This window comes from Lemur catta, chromosome 8, assembly GCF_020740605.2.
Source record: "Lemur catta isolate mLemCat1 chromosome 8, mLemCat1.pri, whole genome shotgun sequence".
NCBI classification, from domain to species: domain Eukaryota; kingdom Metazoa; phylum Chordata; class Mammalia; order Primates; family Lemuridae; genus Lemur; species Lemur catta.
This window is the reverse complement of record NC_059135.1, coordinates 3,704,131-3,718,465: the sequence shown is the minus strand read 5'-3', so window position 1 is coordinate 3,718,465 and position 14,335 is coordinate 3,704,131. Positions and strand designations below refer to the sequence as shown.

The following is a 14,335-nucleotide window of genomic DNA, read 5'->3' as shown; positions in this document are numbered from 1 at the left end:
CAACCAGCACAGGGGGCTCTGAAGACCCCAGGAAGACCTGAGACTGTTGTGTGCAGCTGGTGAAAGCCACTGGAGTGTTCTGCACGATACTCTTCTTGTTTGGCATTTGCAGCTCCTCTGACGTGAGCGGGCACACCTTTCTGAGTCAGGCACCGGCGGTTTAGCAGCAGGCGGAGGACGTGCTCCGGACCCACGTGGCGTGCGCTGTCCAGCAGGAAGACGAACAGTCCCGTGACACAAGCTGGTGCGGGTGACAATGGTGGGAAGCGCTCTGAGGAGAGGAAGGTGGGCCTGCCAAGTAGCAGCAGGCAGGAAAGGTTTCCTGGGGAAGGGACATCCAAACAGACCTCAGGGATTATTGGTGTCAGCCAGGGAGGAAGAGGAACTCCCAGGAGAAGGGGAAGCTTGTACAGGGCCCTGAGTCCACCTGCTGAGCAAAGGAGAGACGTGGCCGAGAGCGGGTGGGTCGGAGCCTGGAGGGGCTGAAGTCAAGGCGAGGACGGGGGTCTTCATCCTACAGCAATGGGACCTCTAAAGGCTTCAGTCCAGACTCACTCCATATTGGATTGGCTGTGTGTGGATTGGAATTGCTCACAGTGGAAGGAAGAGCCAGGTAGGAAGCTGAAGCTTGATTGAGGTGAGTGAGCAGTGAAGGTGAGGTGTCAGCAGGGGTGACAGCAGTGACAGTGGTGGGCAGAGGGCAGGTGTGTCGGAGAGGCCGAGTGGGCAGGACTTGGCCGTGGACTGGCTGACTGATCTGTATGCCGGGTGAAGGAGGGTCCTTCGCTCTGAAAGGGAGCGAAAGTGAAGGAGAATGTGGGGTGGGTGGGGGCAGGACTCACCTTCAGGGGCTCGGTCTGTGGTGCCTTTAGTCTTTGGACCCGTCACTTGTACGCACCAGAGACGTATTGCTCACGGTTCTGCAGGCTGAAATGCCAAGATCAAGGTTCTGGAAGACTCAGTGTCTGGTGGGGGCCGCTTTCTGGGTTGTAGACAGTACCTTCACCCCATGTCCTCACGTGGTGGAAGGGGCGAGGCAGCTCTCTGGGGTCTCCCCGATAAGGGCCTGGATCCCACCCACGAGGGCTCCAGCCTCCTGACCTGAGCACCTCCCAAAGGCCCCAGCTCCTAATGCCGGCCCCTTGGGGGTTAGCTTTCAACACATGAATTTGGGGGACACAAATATTCCAGCCATGGTGCCACCATGGTGCCACCCAAGGTTGATGGCAGGAGGCAGGGGCTATACTGGGAGAACATCAGAGAAACTCACTGTCACATGGGAAACCTCGGTGCCCACAGGACACTTCTGGCCAGAGACACAAACGTGAGACTTGTTGGCATGAAGTTGTAATTTAAGGGCCAGTTGATTGAGTCTTGGCCAATGTCTGGAGGAGAGTTTGGGAAAATAGAAGAGAAAGCCAAGCACAGAGCCTCAGGCCTTGCGGATCTTACAGGGGGCTCCGTGCCTGATGCTGGTGGGCTCCACACATAGAATAAACTGATGGCCCCTCCCTGAGTGCCCCTGCATCCTGGGCTCTGCTCCACGTGCCTCACAGATGTTGTCTCATTGACTCTCCCTGCAGCCATAGGAGACGGATATTCATCAGCCCATTTGACAGACGGAGAAACCAAGGCACAAAGAGATTATGCAGCCCAGCCGACCCAAATTTAGGAAGCAGGCCAGGCAGAGCTGGGGCAGCTGGAGAGGGCAGGGCCCCTGGGGAGGTCAGCGGCTGCTGCCCAGCACTGGGTGTGGCTGCCACAGGTCACCAGGTCTTCTGAGTTATCAAGAGAATCTGGAGTTTTGTGCGTAGTTTCCCAGTTTTAAATATTTGCATTTGTTCACATATTTTAAAAGCACTGTTGCCCCCCCCCCCAAAAGGTAGGAGCCAACTTAAGATAGTAAGTTTTAAAATCTCTGACTTAAAGGTGACAGCAGAGTAGATTTTAGGTGCTCTTACCACACCCACAAAGGGGTCATTATTCGAGGCGATGGATATGCTAATTTGCTTGACTTCAGAGCCATCTCATTGTCTAAACATCATGTGTACACCTTAAAAATGCACAATAAAAGAGATAGGAAGAGGATGGAAAGGAAGAGGGGTGCCCACACGGACGGGGGCTCTGGGCCCTGCCGCAGGCTGAGAGCAGGGGGTGTGTCTGCCCAGCTAAGCTCCAATTCATGGTGGGTCTTCCTCTTTGCGTGTGAGTCTGGTCAACACAGGGACTGTAGATGTGTTCCTCCCTTCTCGTGGTCAGTCATCTGAATTTCCTTCCTGTTCTCTTTTTGCAACTCTCCATTCATGCTGTATTCCAAGGCAGAGGTCATGGAGGAGTCATTCAGTGACCAGGGTCCAGGATTGGTTCCCCAACCCTGTGACCCAAGACTGAGTGAGAGGGAGGGCCCAGGAGCTTGTCCTGCAGGGGGAGCGGGTGACCCCCTAGGACTGACCCGAGGGGCTCAAACCTGTGGCAGGGGTTGGTAACTGGCCTCCCATAGGCCGACCTGCCTCACAGGGAGGTTCGGTTTGGGCCGTCCAGTTGGAAGTAGTTAGTACTTAATATTTGATAGATTTCGTGTTAAATTTGAATTTGTAAATTTTTTTCCCTGAAAGTTTCGATGCTTGAAACCACGAAGTTGTTTTCCTACACACGGCCGCACCTGGCCGGAGGTGAGCAGCGCTGCCAGCTTCAGAGGAGGTGCTTTCTCTTTCTCCCCAGCCGCCTTCTGCTCGGCTTGCTCTTCGGTTTCCTTCCTGCCCGGACTCTGCACAGGTGAGTTTGGGACTCTGCAGGAAATGCAGCAAACTGCACACTGCGCCAAAGACCTCCTGGCTGCCGGAGACGCAGGTGGAAGCAGGGGTGAACGGGGAGATGAATGAGTGACTGAACACACCCACATGTCAGCCTGAGCGGTCCTGTCCCCAGAATCACGGTCACTGGGCTATGCGGCTGGTGCAAGCTCCACCCCTTGCATCACAGGGCGGAGTGGGGGTGTGATTTCTGGGCTCCTTACCTGACTCCCGGCCCCCACACGGGCTCTTGGGTCTGTGTCTGCTAGTGCCTGCCTTAACCCCGGAGAAACAAATTCTGGGCAAAAATGAGACATCCAATAAGTCGTAGGCACGTCTCCTTCCCTCCTTTCCCCAAATCCCTCACTTCTGCTCCTGTTAAGATAATGAGTGACAGGGTCACCTGGGGGCTCAGTTCCCTCCGGGTTTCCTGGCTCCCTGCGTGTTCGATCCCCGTTCAGCCCCGTGTCCCCTGGCGTGGGGCTCAGGCCTAGCTCCTCCCCATGGCGCATCCATGCTCAGACTGCAGCAGGGGCCGCGCCTGCACCATCCCCGGGGAATGACGCCTCCCGCCAGCTCTTCTTCAGAGAGCCTCGTTTTCTCTGTCCTGCCTACTCCTCAGGACTCCACTTCCATGTCACCTGCTCTGTGGGACAGCCTTTCTTGGGAGTCCCCAGCAGAGACTGAGCCGCCGATAAGACTCCCGAAGCCGAGACGCAGAGCTTCCAAGCCCACCTCGGAGCCGTGGGCGGAGGCCTGTTTATTTTGGGTTTGATGAGGAAATCATGTGGAACGGAATCAAAAGCTCTGCTGAAGTCGAGACAGATGACATCTGTCACTTCCTCTTACTCCATCAGGCCGGAGGAGTGGGCACTGGATTAATCAGACAGGCTCTTGCCAGCGTCTGCCAGCAGTGACTCACGCCCCCCTCTCCCCCGCACGGGCGAGCGAGAAGAGTGAATCCTCACCCTGTCGTTTCTCCTAGGAGGGAGTATACCGGAGGTCAAACACCGGTACAATCTTTTTCTCTTTAAAAATGCACATGTACTGTGAGCACTAGTATTTGGAATGTCTGCCATCGAAATCAAACGTTCTTGTTTCTGCATCAACATGCCAGTGCGAGTACATGGAAGCTTTGACAGACGTTAAGTAGTGACATGGCCTGGCTAAGCGACCTCTAACTGAAGAGGGGGCTCTCTCTGGGGGACTCTCTGGGGGCGGTGGGTAATCCAGTGTGATTAAAGGGAGCCTGGTCTCTGTTCATCTGCGTAAACACGGGGCACCTTGGGAGGTGCCGCCGCAGAGTCTACAGGGCCCCCTGCCAGCTGTGGCCACCTGTCTTCAGGCTGCACTTGTGTGGCCCTGAGTGTCCTTTACTCACCTCTCCGGGCCCGACCCCTTCTGACCTCTGGGAATGGCCCGTTTCCCACGACCTTGACCTTGGGACTCAGGCACAGGACAGACCCCGCGTTCTCACAACCTGACAGTGAGAGCACCTGCCCCCCCACTTGCCCCATCGAGTCCTGGCCCTGTCCAGGCACTTGTCCCTCACTGGCTGGGTCCTCCATCCGTCTGCCGTCCCCTCTAGAACTGGGTCCTGCCCTGCCTCGCTGTCACTCGCAGGCCCTGGGTGTTTCGTTCTATTCAATTCTCCCGAAACTGGCCTTGCCCTCATCTGGCCTTCTGACCCCATAGGAGAGCTGACCCTGTGTGTACTCTTGCCTGGCTCCTCACAGTGGGGAGGCTGAGGCAGGATAGAAACAGCCTTGCACTTGAGCGCCAGCTGTTCCATGTGCCGCCTGCACAGTATGAGAGTCTTAGACTCTGAGCTTCCCTTTGTGCAGATGAAGAGTGTGAGTGACACAACCAACCCTTGAGCAACGTGGTCTACACTGCACAGGTCTACACTGCACGGAGTTCTTCCAGTATAGCTTAGACCTGCAATCACCTATGTGCCTGCCTCTCCTGCCTCCCCTCCCGCCTCCTCCAGCTGTTCTGACTCTGCCTCCCTCTCCCTCCTGCTCCTCAGCCTACTCCACATGAGGATGATGAGGGTGGAGAACTTTAGAATAATCCATTTCCACTTAATGACTAATAAATATATTTTCTCTTCTTCATGATTTTCTTGGTAACAGTGTCTTTTCTCTAGCTGACTTTATTGTAAGAAGACAGTATATAATACATATGACATGCAGAATACATGTTAATCGACTGTTTATGTTATCGGTAGGGCTTCTGGCCAGCAGTAGGCTCTTAGTAGTTAAGTTCTGGGGAGTCAGGAATTACACGTAGATTTTCAACTACATGGGGGTTGGCGCCCCACATTGTTCATGGGTCAACTGCAATATCTTTTTAACAAAGTTGTAAGGATTAAGTCAATATAAAGAATGTGTCTGGGTTAATGCCTGGCATGGGGCAGGACAATGTTGGTCAAACTCAGCAAATGGAACCGGGAAAGGCCAAGATCATGCCAGAGACCAGTCTCTGTGATTTCAAGGAGACACCAGGCGAATTTTGCTAATTCAGTGGCTTTTGGGTTTGGATATTGAATCTGGAGAAACTCCAAGGTAGAAAGAACTCCCTCTGCCCAGTAATTCTTCCCCGTGGTGATTGTGCTGAACTGTCAGGGGCTGGAGAGGGTGAAGCCGTGCGACCGTCCGCTCTTGCAGTCTCATGGTCTTGAGATCTTACGGCATCGAGGTTTATCACTGGGGATCTTGCCATGTTGAGATGTTTCAACCCACAGCCATCTCTTTCTGGACAGAGAGGCCTCAACCCTCCTTCAAACATTTGGAAGCCAGAGGTGAACTACCTGAAGCTGAAATCAAATTTCCACCTAGTTCAACTTCTGATGAAAGCCAAGATACCAGACTCACAGGAGCTCGGGAATTTGGGGGCTCAGCTGAAGAGCAGAGATGGATCTCCTTGATCCAGTCCGGAGTTGAGCAGATTTGGGGTGTGGCTCTCATGCCTTTAGCGGGGCTTAATGTTCAAGCACAAGGAGTTAGTCAGCTCCTCACCCGAGATGTGTAATAAAAAAGGGCATCCTGTCCGACAGTGAGTTTTAAATGTGTGTTTCAGCCTTTACTTTTCCAGACACGGCGTCCAAAACACAGTTTGGAAAACGACCAAGCCTGGGGAGAAGCAGGGGGGTGTGACTTGCAGCAGAGCACAGTCTGCTAGTGGCCGCAGACCTGAGGGTGACCCGGATGTTGGAATGGCCAAAGCTTTGGAGTAACTGTGGTGAACATGTTAAGGAAGCTACAGGAAAAGATGAAAGCAATGGGTGAGGGGCTGAAGAATCTAAAGAGAGGTGTGGAAACAATAAAAAAAGAACTAAATGGAAATATTAAAACTGAAAACTGAAAAATACAATATCTGAAATAAAAAATTTTCTGGGTGGGATTAATAGCAGATTTGATACGATGGAAAAAAATAAGCGAACTGAAAGATCAACAGAAAAATTAATGTCTCCCCAGTTGTTTTTTTAATTGAGGTATAATTTACATGTAGCAAAATGCACAGATTTTAAGCATGCAGTTCAACGAATTTGAGAATTGCACACACCTGGGTGCCCCATGTTCCTCCCGAGACGGAGCAGTTCTGTCACCGCAGAAAGACCTCTATGCCCCGCCCGACTCACTTCCCACCCGTCACACAGTGGCAACCACAGCTGTGATTTCTTTCGTCATAGGTTAGTTTTGATTTTTCTAGAATTTCTTACAAATGAAATCGTACAATATGTGCTCTTTTATATCTGGCTTTATTTTGCTCAGCATAATTTGTTTGAGATTAATCCATGTTGTTACATATATCAGTCTTTTTGTTGTGGAATAGAATGCCATTTTATGGATGTACTACAATCTGTTTAATCAGTTTATGGACCCCTGGGGTGTTTCAGTTTTAAGTAAAGTTGCTATGAATATTCTTGCACAAGTCTTTTTGGGAACATGTGTGTACTTAAGTGCACAAGTTCACACAACTGGCAGTGAATTGCTGTGTAATGGGGCAGGTGTATGTTTAACTTTATGAGGAAGTTAATTGATTTTTAAAAGTGCCGTCTTATTTTATAGTTTGCTCCGTATCCTTACTAACATTTGGCATTGTCATTCTTTTTAAGTTTGTCCATTAGTGGTGGAACCTCATGACTTTAATTTTTACTTACATGATGATTAATGAAGCCAGGCACTTAATCCAAGTGCATTTTATTCTTTTATGAGATGTCCATTTAAATTCTTTTGCTATATTTTATTAGATTGTGCATTTTTATTAAGCTGTAGGAATGGTTTAAATACTCTGCATACAAGTTTTTTGACTGAAGTACGTATTATACCCCTCTCTTTTTTTCATGGTGGAGAATGAGTCTCCCTAGATGAAAACTTTCTGTGTTAATTTTCTGTTACTGCCATGACAAGTTACCAGGCACATCACAGCTTAAAACAAAGGCCATTTGTTACTGCACAGCGCTGTGGGTCAGAAGTCGAGCACGGCTCATGGGGCTAAAACGGAGGCATCAGCTCCTCTTCCAGCCTTGCTGGTTATGGCTGGATTCAGGTCTGTGGTTGCAGGACTGAGATCTCCACATCCTGGGTACATGGTCCTTTTCCTCTTTCAAGCCAACACTGGACCATCAAATCCTCCCATTGCTTTGAGTCTCTCCGATTCCCTCTTCTGCTGCCGACCAGAGACAGTCTCTGTTTGTAAGATCTTATGTGATGAGAGGTAAGCCCACCTAGATAACTGACGATAATTTCTCTTATTTTAAAATCAGCAGATTAGTAACTTTAATTACATCTGCAAAGTCCTTTTTTTGCCATGTAGTGTGGCTTATTCATGGAAATAATACTAAGAAACAAAAATTATGGGGTGAAAATTCTACCTGTTTCAGAATGAGCGATTAGAGGAAATAAAATCCCCTTAAAATTACATGTATCTTTCCAGTCCTGGTTAGTCAGGTGAAGAGGGCAAGTTAAATAGGCACCATTGTCTTCATTCCTGTCCCTATGGTACCCCTTCCTCCTCTGGGACAAAGTGCTGGCCTGCACATCCCACTCAGCTCAGCAAAGCCTCTTCTTAGCGGTTGGTGCTGCCGGCAGCTACTCACAGTGATGCGCGCTTACCAGCGCCTGGCACCGTGCTGAGCATGGTGTGCACGCCGTTCCATTCCATCTTCCCAACAGCTCCATGGGATCGGCATCACCATAGGGCAGCTTGAGGGCCACCTGTCATCACTGGGGGACGTCACTGAAGCCTGTCAGCCCCCATCAAAGGGTTCCTTCCAACCCCACGTGGTAGATGTCGCTCTCTCCTTGAACTCTGGAGATGCTTTAGTGCCACTGACCAGTTGGTGACTGTCCGGCTGGCCATTCTCCGCATGGGCACTAACCAGCAGCCTCCTCCTAAGTACCATGCTGAGCACAGGGCCCAGGCAGACCCCTTGGCTGTGATTTTCAAGCCTTTTCAGGTTAGAATGAGTTTAGAAACTTTTCAAACCAAGACACACAAGCTTTTGTTGGTAGTTGGGCAGAGCAAGTCCCCACCTCCTTCTGCAGCTGGGTGGGACCTCTGGTCTGAAAGACGGTGCCCAGATGGAATCAAGAGATGTCCCTGGGGGCCATCTCCTGCTGAAACCTTCCCCAAGGCCCCCTGGACCTTCGGCAGGATGCTCTAATTCCTGTTGCTGATTAATAACTTATGATACTACACATTGTGCTTGAAAAATGATACGTGGCAACTTGCAAAGATATGCACATATGGTAGAACACCACGATATAAAGATATATGATAGATAAGGAAATTGAAGGTAAAGCAAATGAAAGAACACTAAGACGAAGTGAGTAAAGTCGGCACTCAGAGTCCTGGGCACTTCCAGAGACAAGCCCAAACTGGGCTCAGGAGCTCTGAAAATGAACTTCAAATGAACTGTGGATAATGCATTTGGGAAACATCGATTACTCATCCCAGCTTTGGGGATTTACGTCGCACATCAGCGTGCTAAGGGATCTGGGCTTCCTCGTGGTAAAGAATCCTGTTAACTTGCTTCATACCTCTCCGTCTCTCTCTCTAGCTCTCTCTCAAACACACACACACACACACACACACACACACACACACACACACACACACACACACACAAACATGGTTCTTGTTTTTCTGCTGATTCAATAAGGGGATGAACTGAATATACTATTTTTAAATCTGCTTTCTCCACTCAAGCTATATCATAAACATTTTTCCAAGCCATTAAATATTTTTTCTCAAACATCTTCCTTATTAATAGCTGTATCAATATTCCATTTCATTGTCATACCGTAATTCATGTCCCCAAATCCTATTATAGTATGTGTAGGTTAGTTCTCATTTTTATTTTTTACCTATAAATAACCTTAGATGAACAGTTTAGGGCTAAATCTTAGCAGACATTTGTGATTATATCCTCAAGATATATCTTTTGTAGTGGCATTTCTGGGGTGAAAGATATATGGATTTTTATTTTTTTTAGTTTTTTGATACATATTGCTATTGTTGAATTTTCATAATAATTTGAGATTATTCTTTTTTTTATTTTTAAATAGTTTTAAACAAACAGAAAAGTTGCAAGAACAGCACTAGGAGCCTTTTCCCTGGACCACGTGAGAGGGTGCTGCAGCCACATGCCCATCGCCCGTGCGTACTTTACTGTGCGTTTTCCTGCAAAGTCATTCTCCTACACAGCCACAGCACAGCTGGTGAAGTCAGGAAATTACGGTTGATACATTACTATTCTTTGACTCCCAGATGCCTTTCAAGTTTTACTAGTTGTCCCAATAACACCCTTTAGATAAAAATGATTCAGCCCAGGATCATGGATGGCATTTAGGTGTCCTGTCTCTCAGTCTCCATTCTGGAACAATTTCCTAATCTTCCCTTGACCTTCAGGAACTTGGGACTTCTGAAGATTTCAGGCTAGGCTTGTTAGCATGTGATGTGGCGTTCAACTTTGGTTTGCTTGATGCTTCTTCACTATTAGATTTCCATCCTCCCTGTTGGGCAGGAATACCGCGGGTGCCTGGCTACACTCCCCAACTCCATCTCAGCGGGTACCAAATGACTACAATTCGTCCCACTATTGGTGGTGTCGACACTGTTCTGGTGAACATGGTGTCTACCAGTCTTCTCTACTATGAAGTTACTTTATTTCCTTTTGCAATTGATGAGTATTTTGTGAAGATATATGTAAATATTCTCTCCTCTCCAAACTTTTGCCCACGAGTTTTGCACACATTGATTTTGAGGGGATGAATTAATTATTACTATGCCAGTTGACAGAGATGGTGATTTTATAATTCCATCATACCTCACACTTCTTAGTTGTCTTTCAAGTCTAAGGAAAAGTGTTTTCTTTTCCCTATTTATTTATTCATTGAGTCCTATTTTATTCAGTGGGTTATAATTCATTGTATCATTACTCATTTTGATGCTCAGATTGTTCCCTGTTTGACCTGTGAAAACCCTTTCTACCTGGCTTCTATGTCCTTTGTCATGTCCCTACCATATGTTAAGTACCTCTTTATTCTCTGGCACAGTGCGATGTTCCAGGCTTCCAGCTGTTTCTCCAAGTAGTCCTGGTTCCTTTCAGTAGGGGATGGTAATCAGACACCCACATCTGGGTGCTAAGAATGCTCACGGCTGTGGTATTGCTGTTGCTATTATGTCCTCTGAGCGGGCAGAGGTAGAACAGACACACCTGGGGGTTCACAACAATACAGCAATTCACATCCAACACCACAGGGTTCACCTGAACTTCTTTCCCGTATCTGTAACTCCTTATCCTTGTCTCCTCAACACATCTGCTTATTTTATCCCTTGTGTGTAACCAGTCTCTCGACTCCATGCCCGCTGTGCCTGCCTGACTGCTCACCTGGCTCCAGCCACAGCCCCGGGATGGGCGGTGTCACCCTGTGGTGGTGCTTTCCCACACATTCCCCAGGGGGGGCTCCACCTGGCCTGGCCCCACCGGATGGGGATTACACTGAATTTTTTAGGAAGGAGGAAGAAGGGAAGAAAGACAGGGAGGAAGGGAGGAGAGGAAAAAAGGAAAAAAAGTGGACTAAGATTATTCTAAATGAGGATCATTATGTCAATAGGAAAAGGGGACAATGATTTTTATTGTATTTTTTGTTTATTGGCACTTTACTATTTTTCTTGAATGAATATTCATAATTATGAAATAAGAAAAGTACTTAATTTTGAAATATGACTAAGATTCAACTTAAAAGAAAAAATGTGTTGTTGAGGAGTGAGAAAAGTGACATTACAAGTTCAGCTGTGAAAACTAAACCCAAAAAAAGAGAGCCCAGAAAAAAATTCCAACATCTCACTTATTAAATGATTTTAACACACTAAATAAAATTTGTACATAGCAAATACAAAAGACTCAGCAATGAAAAGGAACGAAATATAGTTAATATAGTTTAATTATAATATATTAAATATTGTGGTTTTGCTCTGGGGAGGTAAAGCAAATTCCACATCAAACAGTCAATTTACATAATTCATTAAGTTTAGAAGCTAAGGAGAAAAGCCATGTGATTATCCTAATTAATGGCAAAAAGGCTCTTGGTAAAGTTGAAAATGTAATTATTTCCAAAGCTTACCATACATTGTTAATAGCAAAATACTCCCCTTATGTAATAATTAATATCTATCCAAAGCCCATAGATAGCATTAGTGAGGATGCTTGTGGTATTTTGTCTACGAAATCAGGAACACATCTGCATGTCAACTATATAGTGGAAAACCAACCTTGCTCTAGAAATTTTTGAAACCTCCATAAAATGTGTAAAACAAAACCATCAATGTGTAGAACATGCTCATCCACCCCACCGTCTTCCCTCTGCCCCTTCGTACTCAGCTTCTCTTCGTTCCCAGGCTCTAGGAGCCACTGCTTTGCTTTCTGTCCCTGTCGGGTTGCCTTTCCCAGAATCTCGTGTAAGTGGAGTTGCACAGTGTGTGACCCACCATATGGGGGTCTGGCTCCTTCACTCAGAATAACGCTCTGAGATTTGCTCACATTTTTGCGTGTGTCAGTAGTTCATTGCCTCTCACTGCCGAGTAGCATTGCGTTGTGTGGATAGCCCACAATTTGCTTATCCATTCCCCACTTGAGGGACGTTTGGGCTGTTCCCAGTTTTGACAGTTATGCATAAAGCTGAGCTAGCGTGTGTGAGCAGGTTTTTTGAAGACATGTCTTCATTTCTCTTGGCTGGATATTGAGCAGGGGGATCGCTTGGTCATATGACCTCTGTCCTTAACTTTTTGAAAACTGCATTTATGTCTTCTTATTCTTGGCTCTGTCTTATTTTTCTTGCCTTGCTTCGCTCCTCAGGCTGATTTTACTTACTCTTATTGTCCCTTCACATTTGTCTTTTGACTTTGAATAAAAAATCCCCTTTTCCTAGTTCTCGTCAGAATCACCTCTACGATGTGAAACCTTCACCACATCACCAGGGGTATTTGGTTGGGCCGAGGAGGGAAGGACTTTTTAATCTGCATCTTGTCATTCAGATTGTCAATCGAGGCTGGGAATTCCTATCTAAACTGTATGGCTCAGAATTGCAGAGGATGACAGGGGGAAGACCACAAATGACCACACAAAGCAACAGCCAGGACAGGTGGAGGGATGAGGCCTTCTTGCACTGTGCCTTTCACCTCTCAGGAGACCAAAGACCCAGAGGAGAGCGGTGCCTGCAACACGTGGGGGACAGGCTTGGAAGCAGACGTCTAGGACATGGTTCAGCCCCGAATGAGCCGAACCAGGAGCTCTATAGAGGTGTCTGTACTCTGTGGGGTGAGTAGGAGGGGAAAGAGGTTTTACTCTTCATTTAATACCTTTCCCCACCGTGCAAAACATTTTTACCATATTCATGCATTACTTGCACAATAGCATTTTGAAATATGACTTGAATTAAAAGACAAATTGCTGAGCTCTGGGACGGCCAGATCCGTGGCCCAGTTGCCTCAGAAGCTGAGACCTGGGTGAGGAGTCTGCAAACCCCCATCACTGTGCTGTGTAGACCGCAGCCCCTGACGTCCCGGAGACCTAAGGGAAATGTGCGGTGAGATGAGTTTGTATTTTCTTACATCATAACCATACAAGGACTCAGTTGTGGGATGAGAAGGGCAGGCCCCATTCGTCCCCCAAAAATCTTCTGGTCCTGAGAGTGCTACAGGGGTCCCTGCGGAGCTGCCAGCTGTTCTGGCATCTGCCCCCTGCTCCCTGGGCCATGTTGGCGTCACGCCTGCTCTCCTGCAGGCAGGTACCAACTCGCACGGCCCCATAGCCGAGCGCCCCCCTAGACCATGCACCCGGGGCCCCTCCCACAGACCCCCGAGGTGAGGCATTGAGAAGTGTCACGAGAATTCTAAATATGAGGCCCGGTGGAAAGAGCAGCTCTTGACCTTCTCTTCTTCACCTTGTATAGATAGCTATGGTTTCAGCTTGGGTAAGAGTGAATAAAGTTTTGTTTAACATCAGACATTTAGTATTTTTTTTTGCCCCTAGAACACTCTTTTCCTTGCTGTATATATGTTTTGGATATCTGCAATAAATGGAATACAGTTTTTGAAAGTTTTGAGAAAAACAGTGAAATTGATGTATATTGCTGGATATTTTTAAAGAAAATTCAGCAAAGCAGTTTGTCCCCTCCTAGATGTGGTTGTGCACCCACGTACGTGGTCACATCTTTATGAGAAAGGCCTTACTCTCACAGGCAGCAGGTGATATAAAACTATTGTGCGTGTTTTCTGCAGAGTAGAAGGAAGAAAAGCAGCGTATGAATTCCATTTGCTGGGTGTAGCATGGCAAGACCAGGCGATCTTGATGCATCAAAAAATCTGAAACTCCATCAATTTTTCTAAATTTGCTTTTGCAAATCAGTAAATCTTCACAGCAAAATATATATGTGCATATATATGTATAACTTTAAGAATTTCTGATTTTAAATTATTTTACACGGTGGTTTTTGCCTTACTCTGTCTATCACTCCTATTGGAAAAATTAGGATCTCATCACTGACCGGGCGAGACGACAGCGCAGGCAGGCTGCTGGAGTTACAAACCTGACCGCAGCCCCAGAGCTGCTAACGTTATTGAAAAATGCATGTGCATGTCTCATCTCTCTCTAGAAAATATGCATTTTATCTATGTGATCCTCGGTATTTCTTCTTAAATTCCAGATGTGGCATCCTATTATCTGTCATGTACAGTAAATAACATGGGTGGACACTTTGCTGGCCACATATGGCTGCCATGTGCAGCGTTCATCTTCTCAGAAGCACAGTGACAACAGACCACACTTCAGTATGGTTCAAGGCGAGTTTTTTCCTTAACTGCATAAGCTCTCCATTTCCTTCTCCGATCTGAAGGGGCAGATTTGGGGCATGTGCAGAGTGGTACATAGACCTGACTTTTGCAGTGCACGTCCTACACCACTGCACGTCAGATGGTCAGGTGGCACATGGACATTGTCCTCCCCAAATCAGAAGCTTGGCCTCCATGGGTGC

General features: G+C 47.5%; 1 long non-coding RNA gene across 1 annotated transcript; it reads left to right on the top strand.

Annotated features, from left to right (window-relative positions):
- Positions 1 to 388: 388 nt before the first annotated feature.
- On the top strand, positions 389 to 5,537 carry LOC123643247. Its single transcript, XR_006736736.1, has 3 exons — positions 389 to 637; positions 2,616 to 2,775; positions 3,415 to 5,537. It is a non-coding gene; the product is annotated as an uncharacterized LOC123643247 (long non-coding RNA).
- The last annotated feature ends 8,798 nt before the right edge of the window (positions 5,538 to 14,335 follow it).